Consider the following 21,635-nt stretch of genomic DNA (forward strand, 5'->3'; position numbering starts at 1 on the left):
AATTCAAACAGCATTCTCTGTAATCTTCTCGCTGTAAGGTCACTTGGGGGATAAACATAACTGAGATATAACATGACAGGAAGCAGAAGGGCCTTAATAATTAAAACTTTACCTTCGATTGTTAATTTTCTTAATTTCCAAAAGTCAATCTTCTTTTGTATTTTGTCCCTTACTCCATCCCAGCTCTTCATTCCATCATTCTGTCGATCAAAAATCACGCCCAGAATTTTAATCTTCTCTGACTGCATCGGGAGATCAGGGATGGACACATCCGCCCAATTGCCACGGACAAAACAATCACATTTCTCAATGTTTAACTTAAAACCTGAGGCTTCACAAAAAAAATTGGTCGTTCTTATAGCTCTCCTGAGAGCGGCAGGTGATGAACAAAAAATAGTAATATCATCCATGTAGCCCATTACCTTCACATCTCTTCCATGTCCTCCAGGGATAGGGACACCTTTAATCACTTTATCCTCTCGTAGCATAGATAAAAGAGGCTCTATTGCACATATAAATAGCACTGGGGACAAAGGGCAGCCTTGCTTCACACCTGAATGCAAAAACACTTCATTAGACAAAAATCCATTGATTAAAATTTTACTAAAAGAGTTCTTATATAAAAGTGCCACTTGCTTGATAAAAATTTCAGGGAAGCCCATTTTTTTTAAAACCAACCATAAAAAACAATGAGAGACACGATCAAAAGCCTTTTGAAAATCCAACGATAAAATTGCTAAGTCTTGCTTCCTGGATTGCTGGTACCATATGACATCGCGGATGGTATTGAGATGCTCCGCAACTCCTCTTCCTGGCACCCCACATACCTGGTCTTCATAAATAACTTTGGATAAAACTTTTTTAAAACGGTTCACTAAAATTTTGGACATCAACTTGTAATCAACATTCAACAGTGTGATTGGTCTCCAGTTTGCCAGATGGGATTTGGCTCCTTTTTTAAAAATCAGGGAGACCAGACCACTTCTCCAAGATATAGGCAGGATATCACACTTAAAAGCTTCTTTGATTACTAAAAACAAGTCGGGTTTTAAAAAATTCCAAAATTCACGATAAAATTCAACAGGCAAACCGTCAGAACCAGGGGTTTTCCCATAGGAAAAACTTTTGATAGCAGCATCTACTTCCGACAAGGTGACTTCAGTGCATAACAATTCTTGGTCTTCGCGGCTCAGACTATTTTTTAATGAATTAAGGGCATCTTCAGTAAAAGACTGGTCTATAGTTTTCTCATTAAAAAGCTGCTGATAAAACTGGTGAGCTTGGTTGAGCATACCTTCAGTTGTAGTTTCACCCTCTAATTCTGTTATCATTTCCTTAGCAGCAACTACTTTTTTAAAAAAAAATCTTGAGCACTTTTCATTTTTCTCCATCACTTCAATTTTTGAGTTATAAATTATTTCCTTACCCTTCGACTCTATACTCTTTTTAATTTCTTTTTTTGTTGCTTCAATTAAATCATCCATTTCAAGTCCCACATCTCTTAGTTGATAACAGGTCTGCAATTTAGTAATAAGCCTTTTATGCCAAGCGGACTTTTCTCTTGCATTGGCTATGCTGACCTTGATAAAAAAACTTTTTATCTTCATCTTGCTGTATTCCCACCATTCTAGCAGAGTTAAAAATTTTTGTTGTTTTGTTCTTAAATAATTAAAAAACGCTTTAAAATCTGTTCTTACCTTAGGATCTTGTAACAATGTTGTATTTAGCCTCCAAACTCCTCTTGCCTTGACAAGCCCAGGTAATTCTAACTCTGATAGCAACATCTTATGATCTGAAAAAATGTTTGGGATTAAGACAACAGATTTGACATTCACATATTGGGACATGAAAATAAAATCAATACGAGATTTAGAAGAAGAGTTCTCCCAAGTATAACCGGGATCATTACTACGGATCTCTTTCCAGGAGTCTCTAAGAAAAAAATCAGTTAACAAATCCTTTAGTTGTTTCTCTGTTTTGTCTTTTTTAGGAACGGTGGAACTCCCGCTTCTCCCTTCACCAGGCAAGACACAATTGAAATCCCCACAGAACATCAGAGGCGATGAACCAGGTAGGTAATATTGCACATCTTCAAACAACTGATGTCTCTCTTCCTTCACCGGAGAAGCATAAATGTTCAAAAGTCTAAAGTCCACACCTTTAAAACTAATATTTAAGAAAAGAGCACGTCCAGAAGAAATGTCCACAAAAGAGTTGATTTTAAAGTCATGCGACCTAAACAGCACTCCAATGCCAGAGGAACGATTTTCATTATCTCCGGACCAGATAGAGGGCCCATGAGGCCAATCTTTTCTTAAATCTGCATAATTCATATCAAAGTCAATGTTACATTCTTGCAAACAAAAGACATCACAGTCCACTGTTGACAGGTAGGAAAACAAAGCAGCCCTTCTTGTAGAGCCCCTTATACTCCTCACATTGAGCGAGGCTACTTTAATTGATGAGGTCATGATAGGTTAGTTCAGGTCACACTACTGTCAGAATCAGACATAAAGCCCACCGATGTTAACGGGCTCTGCACTTCTGAGTCCGAAAAAGAAATGTTTATAGGGTCTGAAGGCCTTGGCTCCTCAGGAGGGGCAGCGGGAGCCATTGGCTTGTATTGCAGAAGACTTGGTTTTAATGGACACTTCTTGGAAGTCTCCCTGGCCACATTCTCATCAGACCTATCATCTGTTTTCCTTTTCCTACGAGTTTCCAGCTCCATTGCTTCTTCCTCCGAGCTAAATGTCCCGATTTCAGCAGAGGGACTCCCCTCCACCACCATATCACCCGGATCAGAATCAGCAGCCCAGTCCTTAGATGAAGCTTCCCTCCTCTCAGGACGGACAGGTTTCTCAGCTGGAGGTTTCTGCATAGACGTGGGCTTATGCGCAGCAGGAATAGGAGAACTGGCAGGTTTTCCCTGTGCAGCAGGCACTGAAGTGCTTGTGGACCCGCCTACAGGGGGTTGTGTTCGCACAGTAGATACAGGAGCACCGGTGGGACCCCCCTTAGCAGCAGGAGCAGGAGGGTTGGTTGGCTTCCTCTGTGCAGCAGGTGCAGACGTACCACCTGATGTACTAGCAGGCTTGGTCTGTGGAGCAGGTACTGGAGAGCTAGAAGACTGCCCCCGCGCTGTAGACGCACCCGCAGGAGCAGGAACAGCAGAGGGTTGCCTCTGCCCCCCGGGAGCAGATGGAGGCACACGGGCAGGTTGCTTTGCCAGCGTTTCAGCATAGGTTTCCGCCTTTTTCTTCAAAGGACACTCCCGGAAGGAGTGACCTGGGACCCGGCAGATGTTGCACACCATCTCATTGGTACAGTCCATTGTGGCATGTCCATGCTTGTAGCACTTCTTACAGATTGCCACCTCCTCCTTGCAGTTCTCATAAGTGTGACCGAAACACATGCATTTCCGGCAGAAGAGGGGCATGTCCGGGTAGAAGAGGCGCCCCCGCTCCCTACCGATCAGGAAACTTGACGGAGGATGACGCTGACCACCAATGCCATTTGGATCTTCACAAAATTTAACAAAAAATTTATGCTTTCCCGTCCAGAGGTTTTCCTCATTCATGACCTTGTGGGAATACCGCAGTTCTGGGAAATAGTTTTGAAGAAAGCAAATAATATTAACTAAGGGAACATGAGGGTTGCTCATCTGAACCACGAGCGGCTTCTCTCCACCGGAGTAAAGGATGACAAAGGTGAGTCCTTTAAGATCCTCATCTGAAAGGTGCAGGTGAATCTGGCGGAAGAGGTTCTGGCACGCATACTCCGACTCCAGAGTCAAAGTGAAGGAACCGGGGCGATCTTGAAGGGCCAGGATGTCTTCCCTCTTTACTCCTAGGATCTCCAGCAGCACTCTCCTCACGAAAAACTTCAAGGTCATCTTCTCCTTGGATGCATCGTCCACTTCGATCTTGAAAGAGTTCTTGATGCGAAGGTCACCAGCTCTGGCATAGCGCACTGCGGCCGCTACTGCTGATGTCATCTTCAAAAGGTAGATAGGGTCGATCGCCTTCTTGGTTTCTTTGCGTATCTGCCCCCTAAAGCAGCATGAGGCTTAAGACGGCTTTTACACCGCCGATGCCTCAAGGCCAAGGGCACGATTGGCTTAGAATCCTTCTGGCAAGATGTGGTATCTTAGCCAAAAGGCCGAGAAGCGATAACCAGAATTGGTTTCAAACTACGGAGCCACCCAAGGATCCTGAAAAGTCCATTTGTGCAGATGAGCTCCTGGACTCCCGTTAAGAAGACATGTTGTCAACCTCTAGATCCCTTACATGCCTGCACTTTTCGGCTTGCTGCTGCTGCAATCCACGCGTTTTAGATCTGCATAACTCCACCTCTTTAAACACAGCACCTTCACCCCCTGCTGTTCCCACCCGCCTCAACACCATTGGAAGGGAGGAGAACCAATTAAGGCGGGGGGTGGGGTGGAACGAGCAGCTGTCTACCCTTAGCAGGAGGGCTCCTGATTACATACCTCTCCTGCTGCTGCTGCTGCTGGCTGTCCAGCAGCAGACTGAAGGTGGCTGCTGCTGTGCACAGGTATATAAAGGCTCAGAGCCTATTATGACACGCGCAGCCAGCGTTCCATTGCCACATTCCATCTACTGCAGGCAGGATACCTGGCTGGCTGAATGTCGCTGAGAAGCTCACAGAGACCGCCATAAGCAACAGTTTAACAGAATGCCACAGACTAATCAACCAAACTTTTTGGGTTGGGTTCTCTTTTATAGTCTGCAGGCATTAAATGAAAGAAGTCAGTGTTCCAGCAGAAGGAGACAACGTTTCAGAAAAGGCATTGTAGCAAACCAAAAAAGAAATTTTAAGCGCAGCAGAGTAACCAGCGCACATACCTGTTAGCTCAGGTGAGTTTAAAAGGCTGCTGTTGATAACAAGGGCATTTGCTAAATAGATGGTGTGTGTGCAACAATATACTGAAAGGTCAATTATATTGTGCAGCTTATCTCACCACCTGTAGTTATTTAGGTGAAAGCTCCAAAATGCTTGCCTAATATGTCTGTTTATCCAAAAGGAAGTAAAAAGGGAGAGCTAGAAAGATAGCATTGCATCACATTACATGGCAATGCAATGCACAGTTGCTGAAGTTGAACCAAAATGAGCTTGTAATCTGGCTTCTGCAACTTTGAACATGAAAAATCCAATGAGGAGAAGAAAAGCAAAGCCAAAGAGTCCATCCCAAAATCCGACAAACAAGCAAAATGAACAAAAAACATTGAATTCAATTCTTTCTGATTTTAGAAACTGCATTAAAGAAGGGGTGCACCGGTCCTGGAGATACTGCAATACCAGGTCAATGCGTGGAGTGGACAGAGCAAGCTCTTTTTCCATCTCCCTGTTCTAAAAATCCATTTAATATATGGTCCCCAGATAGGGGACGTATCAGATATTAAACTGATAAGAACAGATACTACACTTGATCTTAGCCAAAAGGCCGAGAAGCGATAACCAGAATTGGTTTCAAACTACGGAGCCACCCAAGGATCCTGAAAAGTCCATTTGTGGAGATGAGCTCCTGGACTCCCGTTAAGAAGACATGTTGTCAACCTCTAGATCCCTTACATGCCTGCACTTTTCGGCTTGCTGCTGCTGCAATCCACGCGTTTTAGATCTGCATAACTCCACCTCTTTAAACACAGCACCTTCACCCCCTGCTGTTCCCACCCGCCTCAACACCGTTGGAAGGGAGGAGAACCAATTAAGGCGGGGGGTGGGGTGGAACGAGCAGCTGTCTACCCTTAGCAGGAGGGCTCCTGATTACATACCTCTCCTGCTGCTGCTGGCTGTCCAGCAGCAGACTGAAGGTGGCTGCTGCTGTGCACAGGTATATAAAGGCTCAGAGCCTATTATGACACGCGCAGCCAGCGTTCCATTGCCACATTCCATCTACTGCAGGCAGGATACCTGGCTGGCTGAATGTCGCTGAGAAGCTCACAGAGACCGCCATAAGCAACAGTTTAACAGAATGCCACAGACTAATCAACCAAACTTTTTGGGTTGGGTTCTCTTTTATAGTCTGCAGGCATTAAATGAAAGAAGTCAGTGTTCCAGCAGAAGGAGACAACGTTTCAGAAAAGGCATTGTAGCAAACCAAAAAAGAAATTTTAAGCGCAGCAGAGTAACCAGCGCACATACCTGTTAGCTCAGGTGAGTTTAAAAGGCTGCTGTTGATAACAAGGGCATTTGCTAAATAGATGGTGTGTGTGCAACAATATACTGAAAGGTCAATTATATTGTGCAGCTTATCTCACCACCTGTAGTTATTTAGGTGAAAGCTCCAAAATGCTTGCCTAATATGTCTGTTTATCCAAAAGGAAGTAAAAAGGGAGAGCTAGAAAGATAGCATTGCATCACATTACATGGCAATGCAATGCACAGTTGCTGAAGTTGAACCAAAATGAGCTTGTAATCTGGCTTCTGCAACTTTGAACATGAAAAATCCAATGAGGAGAAGAAAAGCAAAGCCAAAGAGTCCATCCCCAAATCCGACAAACAAGCAAAATGAACAAAAAACATTGAATTCAATTCTTTCTGATTTTAGAAACTGCATTAAAGAAGGGGTGCACCGGTCCTGGAGATACTGCAATACCAGGTCAATGCGTGGAGTGGACAGAGCAAGCTCTTTTTCCATCTCCCTGTTCTAAAAATCCATTTAATATATGGTCCCCAGATAGGGGACGTATCAGATATTAAACTGATAAGAACAGATACTACACTTGATCTTAGCCAAAAGGCCGAGAAGCGATAACCAGAATTGGTTTCAAACTACGGAGCCACCCAAGGATCCTGAAAAGTCCATTTGTGGAGATGAGCTCCTGGACTCCCGTTAAGAAGACATGTTGTCAACCTCTAGATCCCTTACATGCCTGCACTTTTCGGCTTGCTGCTGCTGCAATCCACGCGTTTTAGATCTGCATAACTCCACCTCTTTAAACACAGCACCTTCACCCCCTGCTGTTCCCACCCGCCTCAACACCGTTGGAAGGGAGGAGAACCAATTAAGGCGGGGGGTGGGGTGGAACGAGCAGCTGTCTACCCTTAGCAGGAGGGCTCCTGATTACATACCTCTCCTGCTGCTGCTGCTGCTGGCTGTCCAGCAGAAGACTGAAGGTGGCTGCTGCTGTGCACAGGTATATAAAGGCTCAGAGCCTATTATGACACGCGCAGCCAGCGTTCCATTGCCACATTCCATCTACTGCAGGCAGGATACCTGGCTGGCTGAATGTCGCTGAGAAGCTCACAGAGACCGCCATAAGCAACAGTTTAACAGAATGCCACAGACTAATCAACCAAACTTTTTGGGTTGGGTTCTCTTTTATAGTCTGCAGGCATTAAATGAAAGAAATCAGTGTTCCAGCAGAAGGAGACAACGTTTCAGAAAAGGCATTGTAGCAAACCAAAAAAGAAATTTTAAGCGCAGCAGAGTAACCAGCGCACATACCTGTTTGCTCAGGTGAGTTTAAAAGGCTGCTGTTGATAACAAGGGCATTTGCTAAATAGATGGTGTGTGTGCAACAATATACTGAAAGGTCAATTATATTGTGCAGCTTATCTCACCACCTGTAGTTATTTAGGTGAAAGCTCCAAAATGCTTGCCTAATATGTCTGTTTATCCAAAAGGAAGTAAAAAGGGAGAGCTAGAAAGATAGCATTGCATCACATTACATGGCAATGCAATGCACAGTTGCTGAAGTTGAACCAAAATGAGCTTGTAATCTGGCTTCTGCAACTTTGAACATGAAAAATCCAATGAGGAGAAGAAAAGCAAAGCCAAAGAGTCCATCCCAAAATCCGACAAACAAGCAAAATGAACAAAAAACATTGAATTCAATTCTTTCTGATTTTAGAAACTGCATTAAAGAAGGGGTGCACCGGTCCTGGAGATACTGCAATACCAGGTCAATGCGTGGAGTGGACAGAGCAAGCTCTTTTTCCATCTCCCTGTTCTAAAAATCCATTTAATATATGGTCCCCAGATAGGGGACGTATCAGATATTAAACTGATAAGAACAGATACTACACTTGATCTTAGCCAAAAGGCCGAGAAGCGATAACCAGAATTGGTTTCAAACTACGGAGCCACCCAAGGATCCTGAAAAGTCCATTTGTGGAGATGAGCTCCTGGACTCCCGTTAAGAAGACATGTTGTCAACCTCTAGATCCCTTACATGCCTGCACTTTTCGGCTTGCTGCTGCTGCAATCCACGCGTTTTAGATCTGCATAACTCCACCTCTTTAAACACAGCACCTTCACCCCCTGCTGTTCCCACCCGCCTCAACACCGTTGGAAGGGAGGAGAACCAATTAAGGCGGGGGGTGGGGTGGAACGAGCAGCTGTCTACCCTTAGCAGGAGGGCTCCTGATTACATACCTCTCCTGCTGTTGCTGCTGCTGGCTGTCCAGCAGCAGACTGAAGGTGGCTGCTGCTGTGCACAGGTATATAAAGGCTCAGAGCCTATTATGACACGCGCAGCCAGCGTTCCATTGCCACATTCCATCTACTGCAGGCAGGATACCTGGCTGGCTGAATGTCGCTGAGAAGCTCACAGAGACCGCCATAAGCAACAGTTTAACAGAATGCCACAGACTAATCAACCAAACTTTTTGGGTTGGGTTCTCTTTTATAGTCTGCAGGCATTAAATGAAAGAAGTCAGTGTTCCAGCAGAAGGAGACAACGTTTCAGAAAAGGCATTGTAGCAAACCAAAAAAGAAATTTTAAGCGCAGCAGAGTAACCAGCGCACATACCTGTTAGCTCAGGTGAGTTTAAAAGGCTGCTGTTGATAACAAGGGCATTTGCTAAATAGATGGTGTGTGTGCAACAATATACTGAAAGGTCAATTATATTGTGCAGCTTATCTCACCACCTGTAGTTATTTAGGTGAAAGCTCCAAAATGCTTGCCTAATATGTCTGTTTATCCAAAAGGAAGTAAAAAGGGAGAGCTAGAAAGATAGCATCGCATCACATTACATGGCAATGTAATGCACAGTTGCTGAAGTTGAACCAAAATGAGCTTGTAATCTGGCTTCTGCAACTTTGAACATGAAAAATCCAATGAGGAGAAGAAAAGCAAAGCCAAAGAGTCCATCCCAAAATCCGACAAACAAGCAAAATGAACAAAAAACATTGAATTCAATTCTTTCTGATTTTAGAAACTGCATTAAAGAAGGGGTGCACCGGTCCTGGAGATACTGCAATACCAGGTCAATGCGTGGAGTGGACAGAGCAAGCTCTTTTTCCATCTCCCTGTTCTAAAAATCCATTTAATATATGGTCCCCAGATAGGGGACGTATCAGATATTAAACTGATAAGAACAGATACTACACTTGATCTTAGCCAAAAGGCCGAGAAGCGATAACCAGAATTGGTTTCAAACTACGGAGCCACCCAAGGATCCTGAAAAGTCCATTTGTGGAGATGAGCTCCTGGACTCCCGTTAAGAAGACATGTTGTCAACCTCTAGATCCCTTACATGCCTGCACTTTTCGGCTTGCTGCTGCTGCAATCCACGCGTTTTAGATCTGCATAACTCCACCTCTTTAAACACAGCACCTTCACCCCCTGCTGTTCCCACCCGCCTCAACACCATTGGAAGGGAGGAGAACCAATTAAGGCGGGGGGTGGGGTGGAACGAGCAGCTGTCTACCCTTAGCAGGAGGGCTCCTGATTACATACCTCTCCTGCTGCTGCTGCTGGCTGTCCAGCAGCAGACTGAAGGTGGCTGCTGCTGTGCACAGGTATATAAAGGCTCAGAGCCTATTATGACACGCGCAGCCAGCGTTCCATTGCCACATTCCATCTACTGCAGGCAGGATACCTGGCTGGCTGAATGTCGCTGAGAAGCTCACAGAGACCGCCATAAGCAACAGTTTAACAGAATGCCACAGACTAATCAACCAAACTTTTTGGGTTGGGTTCTCTTTTATAGTCTGCAGGCATTAAATGAAAGAAGTCAGTGTTCCAGCAGAAGGAGACAACGTTTCAGAAAAGGCATTGTAGCAAACCAAAAAAGAAATTTTAAGCGCAGCAGAGTAACCAGTGCACATACCTGTTAGCTCAGGTGAGTTTAAAAGGCTGCTGTTGATAACAAGGGCATTTGCTAAATAGATGGTGTGTGTGCAACAATATACTGAAAGGTCAATTATATTGTGCAGCTTATCTCACCACCTGTAGTTATTTAGGTGAAAGCTCCAAAATGCTTGCCTAATATGTCTGTTTATCCAAAAGGAAGTAAAAAGGGAGAGCTAGAAAGATAGCATTGCATCACATTACATGGCAATGCAATGCACAGTTGCTGAAGTTGAACCAAAATGAGCTTGTAATCTGGCTTCTGCAACTTTGAACATGAAAAATCCAATGAGGAGAAGAAAAGCAAAGCCAAAGAGTCCATCCCAAAATCCGACAAACAAGCAAAATGAACAAAAAACATTGAATTCAATTCTTTCTGATTTTAGAAACTGCATTAAAGAAGGGGTGCACCGGTCCTGGAGATACTGCAATACCAGGTCAATGCGTGGAGTGGACAGAGCAAGCTCTTTTTCCATCTCCCTGTTCTAAAAATCCATTTAATATATGGTCCCCAGATAGGGGACGTATCAGATATTAAACTGATAAGAACAGATACTACACTTGATCTTAGCCAAAAGGCCGAGAAGCGATAACCAGAATTGGTTTCAAACTACGGAGCCACCCAAGGATCCTGAAAAGTCCATTTGTGGAGATGAGCTCCTGGACTCCCGTTAAGAAGACATGTTGTCAACCTCTAGATCCCTTACATGCCTGCACTTTTCGGCTTGCTGCTGCTGCAATCCACGCGTTTTAGATCTGCATAACTCCACCTCTTTAAACACAGCACCTTCACCCCCTGCTGTTCCCACCCGCCTCAACACCGTTGGAAGGGAGGAGAACCAATTAAGGCGGGGGGTGGGGTGGAACGAGCAGCTGTCTACCCTTAGCAGGAGGGCTCCTGATTACATACCTCTCCTGCTGCTGCTGCTGCTGGCTGTCCAGCAGCAGACTGAAGGTGGCTGCTGCTGTGCACAGGTATATAAAGGCTCAGAGCCTATTATGACACGCGCAGCCAGCGTTCCATTGCCACATTCCATCTACTGCAGGCAGGATACCTGGCTGGCTGAATGTCGCTGAGAAGCTCACAGAGACCGCCATAAGCAACAGTTTAACAGAATGTCACAGACTAATCAACCAAACTTTTTGGGTTGGGTTCTCTTTTATAGTCTGCAGGCATTAAATGAAAGAAGTCAGTGTTCCAGCAGAAGGAGACAACGTTTCAGAAAAGGCATTGTAGCAAACCAAAAAAGAAATTTTAAGCGCAGCAGAGTAACCAGCGCACATACCTGTTAGCTCAGGTGAGTTTAAAAGGCTGCTGTTGATAACAAGGGCATTTGCTAAATAGATGGTGTGTGTGCAACAATATACTGAAAGGTCAATTATATTGTGCAGCTTATCTCACCACCTGTAGTTATTTAGGTGAAAGCTCCAAAATGCTTGCCTAATATGTCTGTTTATCCAAAAGGAAGTAAAAAGGGAGAGCTAGAAAGATAGCATTGCATCACATTACATGGCAATGCAATGCACAGTTGCTGAAGTTGAACCAAAATGAGCTTGTAATCTGGCTTCTGCAACTTTGAACATGAAAAATCCAATGAGGAGAAGAAAAGCAAAGCCAAAGAGTCCATCCCAAAATCCGACAAACAAGCAAAATGAACAAAAAACATTGAATTCAATTCTTTCTGATTTTAGAAACTGCATTAAAGAAGGGGTGCACCGGTCCTGGAGATACTGCAATACCAGGTCAATGCGTGGAGTGGACAGAGCAAGCTCTTTTTCCATCTCCCTGTTCTAAAAATCCATTTAATATATGGTCCCCAGATAGGGGACGTATCAGATATTAAACTGATAAGAACAGATACTACACTTGATCTTAGCCAAAAGGCCGAGAAGCGATAACCAGAATTGGTTTCAAACTACGGAGCCACCCAAGGATCCTGAAAAGTCCATTTGTGGAGATGAGCTCCTGGACTCCCGTTAAGAAGACATGTTGTCAACCTCTAGATCCCTTACATGCCTGCACTTTTCGGCTTGCTGCTGCTGCAATCCACGCGTTTTAGATCTGCATAACTCCACCTCTTTAAACACAGCACCTTCACCCCCTGCTGTTCCCACCCGCCTCAACACCGTTGGAAGGGAGGAGAACCAATTAAGGCGGGGGGTGGGGTGGAACGAGCAGCTGTCTACCCTTAGCAGGAGGGCTCCTGATTACATACCTCTCCTGCTGCTGCTGCTGCTGGCTGTCCAGCAGCAGACTGAAGGTGGCTGCTGCTGTGCACAGGTATATAAAGGTTCAGAGCCTATTATGACAAGCGCAGCCAGCGTTCCATTGCCACATTCCATCTACTGCAGGCAGGATACCTGGCTGGCTGAATGTCGCTGAGAAGCTCACAGAGACCGCCATAAGCAACAGTTTAACAGAATGCCACAGACTAATCAACCAAACTTTTTGGGTTGGGTTCTCTTTTATAGTCTGCAGGCATTAAATGAAAGAAGTCAGTGTTCCAGCAGAAGGAGACAACGTTTCAGAAAAGGCATTGTAGCAAACCAAAAAAGAAATTTTAAGCGCAGCAGAGTAACCAGCGCACATACCTGTTAGCTCAGGTGAGTTTAAAAGGCTGCTGTTGATAACAAGGGCATTTGCTAAATAGATGGTGTGTGTGCAACAATATACTGAAAGGTCAATTATATTGTGCAGCTTATCTCACCACCTGTAGTTATTTAGGTGAAAGCTCCAAAATGCTTGCCTAATATGTCTGTTTATCCAAAAGGAAGTAAAAAGGGAGAGCTAGAAAGATAGCATTGCATCACATTACATGGCAATGCAATGCACAGTTGCTGAAGTTGAACCAAAATGAGCTTGTAATCTGGCTTCTGCAACTTTGAACATGAAAAATCCAATGAGGAGAAGAAAAGCAAAGCCAAAGAGTCCATCCCAAAATCCGACAAACAAGCAAAATGAACAAAAAACATTGAATTCAATTCTTTCTGATTTTAGAAACTGCATTAAAGAAGGGGTGCACCGGTCCTGGAGATACTGCAATACCAGGTCAATGCGTGGAGTGGACAGAGCAAGCTCTTTTTCCATCTCCCTGTTCTAAAAATCCATTTAATATATGGTCCCCAGATAGGGGACGTATCAGATATTAAACTGATAAGAACAGATACTACACTTGATCTTAGCCAAAAGGCCGAGAAGCGATAACCAGAATTGGTTTCAAACTACGGAGCCACCCAAGGATCCTGAAAAGTCCATTTGTGGAGATGAGCTCCTGGACTCCCGTTAAGAAGACATGTTGTCAACCTCTAGATCCCTTACATGCCTGCACTTTTCGGCTTGCTGCTGCTGCAATCCACGCGTTTTAGATCTGCATAACTCCACCTCTTTAAACACAGCACCTTCACCCCCTGCTGTTCCCACCCGCCTCAACACCGTTGGAAGGGAGGAGAACCAATTAAGGCGGGGGGTGGGGTGGAACGAGCAGCTGTCTACCCTTAGCAGGAGGGCTCCTGATTACATACCTCTCCTGCTGCTGCTGCTGCTGGCTGTCCAGCAGCAGACTGAAGGTGGCTGCTGCTGTGCACAGGTATATAAAGGCTCAGAGCCTATTATGACACGCGCAGCCAGCGTTCCATTGCCACATTCCATCTACTGCAGGCAGGATACCTGGCTGGCTGAATGTCGCTGAGAAGCTCACAGAGACCGCCATAAGCAACAGTTTAACAGAATGCCACAGACTAATCAACCAAACTTTTTGGGTTGGGTTCTCTTTTATAGTCTGCAGGCATTAAATGAAAGAAGTCAGTGTTCCAGCAGAAGGAGACAACGTTTCAGAAAAGGCATTGTAGCAAACCAAAAAAGAAATTTTAAGCGCAGCAGAGTAACCAGCGCACATACCTGTTAGCTCAGGTGAGTTTAAAAGGCTGCTGTTGATAACAAGGGTATTTGCTAAATAGATGGTGTGTGTGCAACAATATACTGAAAGGTCAATTATATTGTGCAGCTTATCTCACCACCTGTAGTTATTTAGGTGAAAGCTCCAAAATGCTTGCCTAATATGTCTGTTTATCCAAAAGGAAGTAAAAAGGGAGAGCTAGAAAGATAGCATTGCATCACATTACATGGCAATGCAATGCACAGTTGCTGAAGTTGAACCAAAATGAGCTTGTAATCTGGCTTCTGCAACTTTGAACATGAAAAATCCAATGAGGAGAAGAAAAGCAAAGCCAAAGAGTCCATCCCAAAATCCGACAAACAAGCAAAATGAACAAAAAACATTGAATTCAATTCTTTCTGATTTTAGAAACTGCATTAAAGAAGGGGTGCACCGGTCCTGGAGATACTGCAATACCAGGTCAATGCGTGGAGTGGACAGAGCAAGCTCTTTTTCCATCTCCCTGTTCTAAAAATCCATTTAATATATGGTCCCCAGATAGGGGACGTATCAGATATTAAACTGATAAGAACAGATACTACACTTGATCTTAGCCAAAAGGCCGAGAAGCGATAACCAGAATTGGTTTCAAACTACGGAGCCACCCAAGGATCCTGAAAAGTCCATTTGTGGAGATGAGCTCCTGGACTCCCGTTAAGAAGACATGTTGTCAACCTCTAGATCCCTTACATGCCTGCACTTTTCGGCTTGCTGCTGCTGCAATCCACGCGTTTTAGATCTGCATAACTCCACCTCTTTAAACACAGCACCTTCACCCCCTGCTGTTCCCACCCGCCTCAACACCGTTGGAAGGGAGGAGAACCAATTAAGGCGGGGGGTGGGGTGGAACGAGCAGCTGTCTACCCTTAGCAGGAGGGCTCCTGATTACATACCTCTCCTGCTGCTGCTGCTGCTGGCTGTCCAGCAGCAGACTGAAGGTGGCTGCTGCTGTGCACAGGTATATAAAGGCTCAGAGCCTATTATGACACGCGCAGCCAGCGTTCCATTGCCACATTCCATCTACTGCAGGCAGGATACCTGGCTGGCTGAATGTCGCTGAGAAGCTCACAGAGACCACCATAAGCAACAGTTTAACAGAATGCCACAGACTAATCAACCAAACTTTTTGGGTTGGGTTCTCTTTTATAGTCTGCAGGCATTAAATGAAAGAAGTCAGTGTTCCAGCAGAAGGAGACAACGTTTCAGAAAAGGCATTGTAGCAAACCAAAAAAGAAATTTTAAGCGCAGCAGAGTAACCAGCGCACATACCTGTTAGCTCAGGTGAGTTTAAAAGGCTGCTGTTGATAACAAGGGCATTTGCTAAATAGATGGTGTGTGTGCAACAATATACTGAAAGGTCAATTATATTGTGCAGCTTATCTCACCACCTGTAGTTATTTAGGTGAAAGCTCCAAAATGCTTGCCTAATATGTCTGTTTATCCAAAAGGAAGTAAAAAGGGAGAGCTAGAAACATAGCATTGCATCACATTACATGGCAATGCAATGCACAGTTGCTGAAGTTGAACCAAAATGAGCTTGTAATCTGGCTTCTGCAACTTTGAACATGAAAAATCCAATGAGGAGAAGAAAAGCAAAGCCAAAGAGTCCATCCCAAAATCCGACAAACAAGCAAAATGAACAAAAAACATTGAATTCAATTCTTTCTGATTTTAGAAACTGCATTAAAGAAGGGGTGCACCGGTCCTGGAGATACTGCAATACCAGGTCAATGCGTGGAGTGGACAGAGCAAGCTCTTTTTCCATCTCCCTGTTCTAAAAATCCATTTAATATATGGTCCCCAGATAGGGGACGTATCAGATATTAAACTGATAAGAACAGATACTACACTTGATCTTAGCCAAAAGGCCGAGAAGCGATAACCAGAATTGGTTTCAAACTACGGAGCCACCCAAGGATCCTGAAAAGTCCATTTGTGGAGATGAGCTCCTGGACTCCCGTTAAGAAGACATGTTGTCAACCTCTAGATCCCTTACATGCCTGCACTTTTCGGCTTGCTGCTGCTGCAATCCACGCGTTTTAGATCTGCATAACTCCACCTCTTTAAACACAGCACCTTCACCCCCTGCTGTTCCCACCCGCCTCAACACCGTTGGAAGGGAGGAGAACCAATTAAGGCGGGGGGTGGGGTGGAACGAGCAGCTGTCTACCCTTAGCAGGAGGGCTCCTGATTACATACCTCTCCTGCTGCTGCTGGCTGTCCAGCAGCAGACTGAAGGTGGCTGCTGCTGTGCACAGGTATATAAAGGCTCAGAGCCTATTATGACACGCGCAGCCAGCGTTCCATTGCCACATTCCATCTACTGCAGGCAGGATACCTGGCTGGCTGAATGTCGCTGAGAAGCTCACAGAGACCGCCATAAGCAACAGTTTAACAGAATGCCACAGACTAATCAACCAAACTTTTTGGGTTGGGTTCTCTTTTATAGTCTGCAGGCATTAAATGAAAGAAGTCAGTGTTCCAGCAGAAGGAGACAACGTTTCAGAAAAGGTATTGTAGCAAACCAAAAAAGAAATTTTAAGCGCAGCAGAGTAACCAGCGCACATACCTGTTAGCTCAGGTGAGTTTAAAAGGCTGCTGTTGATAACAAGGGCATTTGCTAAATAGATGGTGTGTGTGCAACAATATACTGAAAGGTCAATTATATTGTGCAGCTTATCTCACCACCTGTAGTTATTTAGGTGAAGGCTCCAAAATGCTTGCCTAATATGTCTGTTTATCCAAAAGGAAGTAAAAAGGGAGAGCTAGAAAGATAGCATTGCATCACATTACATGGCAATGCAATGCACAGTTGCTGAAGTTGAACCAAAATGAGCTTGTAATCTGGCTTCTGCAACTTTGAACATGAAAAATCCAATGAGGAGAAGAAAAGCAAAGCCAAAGAGTCCATCCCAAAATCCGACAAACAAGCAAAATGAACACAAAACATTGAATTCAATTCTTTCTGATTTTAGAAACTGCATTACAGAAGGGGTGCACCGGTCCTGGAGATACTGCAATACCAGGTCAATGCGTGGAGTGGACAGAGCAAGCTCTTTTTCCATCTCCCTGTTCTAAAAATCCATTTAATATATGGTCCCCAGATAGGGGACGTATCAGATATTAAACTGATAAGAACAGATACTACACTTGATCTTAGCCAAAAGGCCGAGAAGCGATAACCAGAATTGGTTTCAAACTACGGAGCCACCCAAGGATCCTGAAAAGTCCATTTGTGGAGATGAGCTCCTGGACTCCCGTTAAGAAGACATGTTGTCAACCTCTAGATCCCTTACATGCCTGCACTTTTCGGCTTGCTGCTGCTGCAATCCACGCGTTTTAGATCTGCATAACTCCACCTCTTTAAACACAGCACCTTCACCCCCTGCTGTTCCCACCCGCCTCAACACCGTTGGAAGGGAGGAGAACCAATTAAGGTGGGGGGTGGGGTGGAACGAGCAGCTGTGTACCCTTAGCAGGAGGGCTCCTGATTACATACCTCTCCTGCTGCTGCTGCTGCTGGCTGTCCAGCAGCAGACTGAAGGTGGCTGCTGCTGTGCACAGGTATATAAAGGCTCAGAGCCTATTATGACACGCGCAGCCAGCGTTCCATTGCCACATTCCATCTACTGCAGGCAGGATACCTGGCTGGCTGAATGTCGCTGAGAAGCTCACAGAGACCGCCATAAGCAACAGTTTAACAGAATGCCACAGACTAATCAACCAAACTTTTTGGGTTGGGTTCTCTTTTATAGTCTGCAGGCATTAAATGAAAGAAGTCAGTGTTCCAGCAGAAGGAGACAACGTTTCAGAAAAGGCATTGTAGCAAACCAAAAAAGAAATTTTAAGCGCAGCAGAGTTACCAGCGCACATACCTGTTAGCTCAGGTGAGTTTAAAAGGCTGCTGTTGATAACAAGGGCATTTGCTAAATAGATGGTGTTTGTGCAACAATATACTGAAAGGTCAATTATATTGTGCAGCTTATCTCACCACCTGTAGTTATTTAGGTGAAAGCTCCAAAATGCTTGCCTAATATGTCTGTTTATCCAAAAGGAAGTAAAAAGGGAGAGCTAGAAAGATAGCATTGCATCACATTACATGGCAATGCAATGCACAGTTGCTGAAGTTGAACCAAAATGAGCTTGTAATCTGGCTTCTGCAACTTTGAACATGAAAAATCCAATGAGGAGAAGAAAAGCAAAGCCAAAGAGTCCATCCCAAAATCCGACAAACAAGCAAAATGAACAAAAAACATTGAATTCAATTCTTTCTGATTTTAGAAACTGCATTAAAGAAGGGGTGCACCGGTCCTGGAGATACTGCAATACCAGGTCAATGTGTGGAGTGGACAGAGCAAGCTCTTTTTCCATCTCCCTGTTCTAAAAATCCATTTAATATATGGTCCCCAGATAGGGGACGTATCAGATATTAAACTGATAAGAACAGATACTACACTTGATCTTAGCCAAAAGGCCGAGAAGCGATAACCAGAATTGGTTTCAAACTACGGAGCCACCCAAGGATCCTGAAAAGTCCATTTGTGGAGATGAGCTCCTGGACTCCCGTTAAGAAGACATGTTGTCAACCTCTAGATCCCTTACATGCCTGCACTTTTCGGCTTGCTGCTGCTGCAATCCACGCGTTTTAGATCTGCATAACTCCACCTCTTTAAACACAGCACCTTCACCCCCTGCTGTTCCCACCCGCCTCAACACCGTTGGAAGGGAGGAGAACCAATTAAGGCGGGGGGTGGGGTGGAACGAGCAGCTGTCTACCCTTAGCAGGAGGGCTCCTGATTACATACCTCTCCTGCTGCTGCTGCTGCTGGCTGTCCAGCAGCAGACTGAAGGTGGCTGCTGCTGTGCACAGGTATATAAAGGCTCAGAGCCTATTATGACACGCGCAGCCAGCGTTCCATTGCCACATTCCATCTACTGCAGGCAGGATACCTGGCTGGCTGAATGTCGCTGAGAAGCTCACAGAGACCGCCATAAGCAACAGTTTAACAGAATGCCACAGACTAATCAACCAAACTTTTTGGGTTGGGTTCTCTTTTATAGTCTGCAGGCATTAAATGAAAGAAGTCAGTGTTCCAGCAGAAGGAGACAACGTTTCAGAAAAGGCATTGTAGCAAACCAAAAAAGAAATTTTAAGCGCAGCAGAGTAACCAGCGCACATACCTGTTAGCTCAGGTGAGTTTAAAAGGCTGCTGTTGATAACAAGGGCATTTGCTAAATAGATGGTGTGTGTGCAACAATATACTGAAAGGTCAATTATATTGTGCAGCTTATCTCACCACCTCTAGTTATTTAGGTGAAAGCTCCAAAATGCTTGCCTAATATGTCTGTTTATCCAAAAGGAAGTAAAAAGGGAGAGCTAGAAAGATAGCATTGCATCACATTACATGGCAATGCAATGCACAGTTGCTGAAGTTGAACCAAAATGAGCTTGTAATCTGGCTTCTGCAACTTTGAACATGAAAAATCCAATGAGGAGAAGAAAAGCAAAGCCAAAGAGTCCATCCCAAAATCCGACAAACAAGCAAAATGAACAAAAAACATTGAATTCAATTCTTTCTGATTTTAGAAACTGCATTAAAGAAGGGGTGCACCGGTCCTGGAGATACTGCAATACCAGGTCAATGCGTGGAGTGGACAGAGCAAGCTCTTTTTCCATCTCCCTGTTCTAAAAATCCATTTAATATATGGTCCCCAGATAGGGGACGTATCAGATATTAAACTGATAAGAACAGATACTACACTTGATCTTAGCCAAAAGGCCGAGAAGCGATAACCAGAATTGGTTTCAAACTACGGAGCCACCCAAGGATCCTGAAAAGTCCATTTGTGGAGATGAGCTCCTGGACTCCCGTTAAGAAGACATGTTGTCAACCTCTAGATCCCTTACATGCCTGCACTTTTCGGCTTGCTGCTGCTGCAATCCACGCGTTTTAGATCTGCATAACTCCACCTCTTTAAACACAGCACCTTCACCCCCTGCTGTTCCCACCCGCCTCAACACCGTTGGAAGGGAGGAGAACCAATTAAGGCGGGGGGTGGGGTGGAACGAGCAGCTGTCTACCCTTAGCAGGAGGGCTCCTGATTACATACCTCTCCTGCTGCTGCTGGCTGTCCAGCAGCAGACTGAAGGTGGCTGCTGCTGTGCACAGGTATATAAAGGCTCAGAGCCTATTATGACACGCGCAGCCAGCGTTCCATTGCCACATTCCATCTACTGCAGGCAGGATACCTGGCTGGCTGAATGTCGCTGAGAAGCTCACAGAGACCGCCATAAGCAACAGTTTAACAGAATGCCACAGACTAATCAACCAAACTTTTTGGGTTGGGTTCTCTTTTATAGTCTGCAGGCATTAAATGAAAGAAGTCAGTGTTCCAGCAGAAGGAGACAACGTTTCAGAAAAGGCATTGTAGCAAACCAAAAAAGAAATTTTAAGCGCAGCAGAGTAACCAGCGCACATACCTGTTAGCTCAGGTGCGTTTAAAAGGCTGCTGTTGATAACAAGGGCATTTGCTAAATAGATGGTGTGTGTGCAACAATATACTGAAAGGTCAATTATATTGTGCAGCTTATCTCACCACCTGTAGTTATTTAGGTGAAAGCTCCAAAATGCTTGCCTAATATGTCTGTTTATCCAAAAGGAAGTAAAAAGGGAGAGCTAGAAAGATAGCATTGCATCACATTACATGGCAATGCAATGCACAGTTGCTGAAGTTGAACGAAAATGAGCTTGTAATCTGGCTTCTGCAACTTTGAACATGAAAAATCCAATGAGGAGAAGAAAAGCAAAGCCAAAGAGTCCATCCCAAAATCCGACAAACAAGCAAAATGAACAAAAAACATTGAATTCAATTCTTTCTGATTTTAGAAACTGCATTAAAGAAGGGGTGCACCGGTCCTGGAGATACTGCAATACCAGGTCAATGCGTGGAGTGGACAGAGCAAGCTCTTTTTCCATCTCCCTGTTCTAAAAATCCATTTAATATATGGTCCCCAGATAGGGGACGTATCAGATATTAAACTGATAAGAACAGATACTACACTTGATCTTAGCGAAAAGGCCGAGAAGCGATAACCAGAATTGGTTTCAAACTACGGAGCCACCCAAGGATCCTGAAAAGTCCATTTGTGGAGATGAGCTCCTGGACTCCCGTTAAGAAGACATGTTGTCAACCTCTAGATCCCTTACATGCCTGCACTTTTCGGCTTGCTGCTGCTGCAATCCACGCGTTTTAGATCTGCATAATTCCACCTCTTTAAACACAGCACCTTCACCCCCTGCTGTTCCCACCCGCCTCAACACCGTTGGAAGGGAGGAGAACCAATTAAGGCGGGGGGTGGGGTGGAACGAGCAGCTGTCTACCCTTAGCAGGAGGGCTCCTGATTACATACCTCTCCTGCTGCTGCTGCTGCTGGCTGTCCAGCAGCAGACTGAAGGTGGCTGCTGCTGTGCAAAGGTATATAAAGGCTCAGAGCCTATTATGACACGCGCAGCCAGCGTTCCATTGCCACATTCCATCTACTGCAGGCAGGATACCTGGCTGGCTGAATGTCGCTGAGAAGCTCACAGAGACCGCCATA

At 44.8% G+C, this 21,635-nt stretch overlaps 13 non-coding genes across 13 annotated transcripts; all 13 read right to left on the bottom strand.

Moving 5' to 3' along the window:
- Positions 1-5,285: 5,285 nt before the first annotated feature.
- Positions 5,286-5,476, bottom strand: LOC141228855 (U2 spliceosomal RNA). Its single transcript, XR_012295652.1, has one exon. It is a non-coding gene; the product is annotated as a U2 spliceosomal RNA (small nuclear RNA).
- A 1,109-nt stretch (positions 5,477-6,585) lies between these two features.
- Positions 6,586-6,776, bottom strand: LOC141228857 (U2 spliceosomal RNA). The gene has a single exon (XR_012295654.1). It is a non-coding gene; the product is annotated as a U2 spliceosomal RNA (small nuclear RNA).
- A 1,115-nt stretch (positions 6,777-7,891) lies between these two features.
- LOC141228858 (U2 spliceosomal RNA) lies at positions 7,892-8,082 on the bottom strand. Its single transcript, XR_012295655.1, has one exon. It is a non-coding gene; the product is annotated as a U2 spliceosomal RNA (small nuclear RNA).
- A 1,115-nt stretch (positions 8,083-9,197) lies between these two features.
- LOC141228859 (U2 spliceosomal RNA) lies at positions 9,198-9,388 on the bottom strand. Its single transcript, XR_012295656.1, has one exon. It is a non-coding gene; the product is annotated as a U2 spliceosomal RNA (small nuclear RNA).
- A 1,112-nt stretch (positions 9,389-10,500) lies between these two features.
- On the bottom strand, positions 10,501-10,691 carry LOC141228860 (U2 spliceosomal RNA). The gene has a single exon (XR_012295657.1). It is a non-coding gene; the product is annotated as a U2 spliceosomal RNA (small nuclear RNA).
- Positions 10,692-11,806: 1,115 nt separating this feature from the next.
- Positions 11,807-11,997, bottom strand: LOC141228861 (U2 spliceosomal RNA). The gene has a single exon (XR_012295658.1). It is a non-coding gene; the product is annotated as a U2 spliceosomal RNA (small nuclear RNA).
- Positions 11,998-13,112: 1,115 nt separating this feature from the next.
- On the bottom strand, positions 13,113-13,303 carry LOC141228862 (U2 spliceosomal RNA). Its single transcript, XR_012295659.1, has one exon. It is a non-coding gene; the product is annotated as a U2 spliceosomal RNA (small nuclear RNA).
- A 1,115-nt stretch (positions 13,304-14,418) lies between these two features.
- Positions 14,419-14,609, bottom strand: LOC141228863 (U2 spliceosomal RNA). The gene has a single exon (XR_012295660.1). It is a non-coding gene; the product is annotated as a U2 spliceosomal RNA (small nuclear RNA).
- A 1,115-nt stretch (positions 14,610-15,724) lies between these two features.
- Positions 15,725-15,915, bottom strand: LOC141228864 (U2 spliceosomal RNA). The gene has a single exon (XR_012295661.1). It is a non-coding gene; the product is annotated as a U2 spliceosomal RNA (small nuclear RNA).
- Positions 15,916-17,024: 1,109 nt separating this feature from the next.
- LOC141228865 (U2 spliceosomal RNA) lies at positions 17,025-17,215 on the bottom strand. The gene has a single exon (XR_012295662.1). It is a non-coding gene; the product is annotated as a U2 spliceosomal RNA (small nuclear RNA).
- Positions 17,216-18,330: 1,115 nt separating this feature from the next.
- Positions 18,331-18,521, bottom strand: LOC141228243 (U2 spliceosomal RNA). The gene has a single exon (XR_012295161.1). It is a non-coding gene; the product is annotated as a U2 spliceosomal RNA (small nuclear RNA).
- A 1,115-nt stretch (positions 18,522-19,636) lies between these two features.
- On the bottom strand, positions 19,637-19,827 carry LOC141228866 (U2 spliceosomal RNA). The gene has a single exon (XR_012295663.1). It is a non-coding gene; the product is annotated as a U2 spliceosomal RNA (small nuclear RNA).
- Positions 19,828-20,936: 1,109 nt separating this feature from the next.
- Positions 20,937-21,127, bottom strand: LOC141228313 (U2 spliceosomal RNA). Its single transcript, XR_012295228.1, has one exon. It is a non-coding gene; the product is annotated as a U2 spliceosomal RNA (small nuclear RNA).
- Between the last annotated feature and the right edge of the window lie 508 nt (positions 21,128-21,635).

Source organism: Phyllobates terribilis, unplaced genomic scaffold (genome assembly GCF_046119375.1).
Source record: "Phyllobates terribilis strain yellow unplaced genomic scaffold, ASM4611937v1 Scaffold_437__1_contigs__length_1545540, whole genome shotgun sequence".
Classification (NCBI taxonomy): Eukaryota; Metazoa; Chordata; class Amphibia; order Anura; family Dendrobatidae; genus Phyllobates; species Phyllobates terribilis.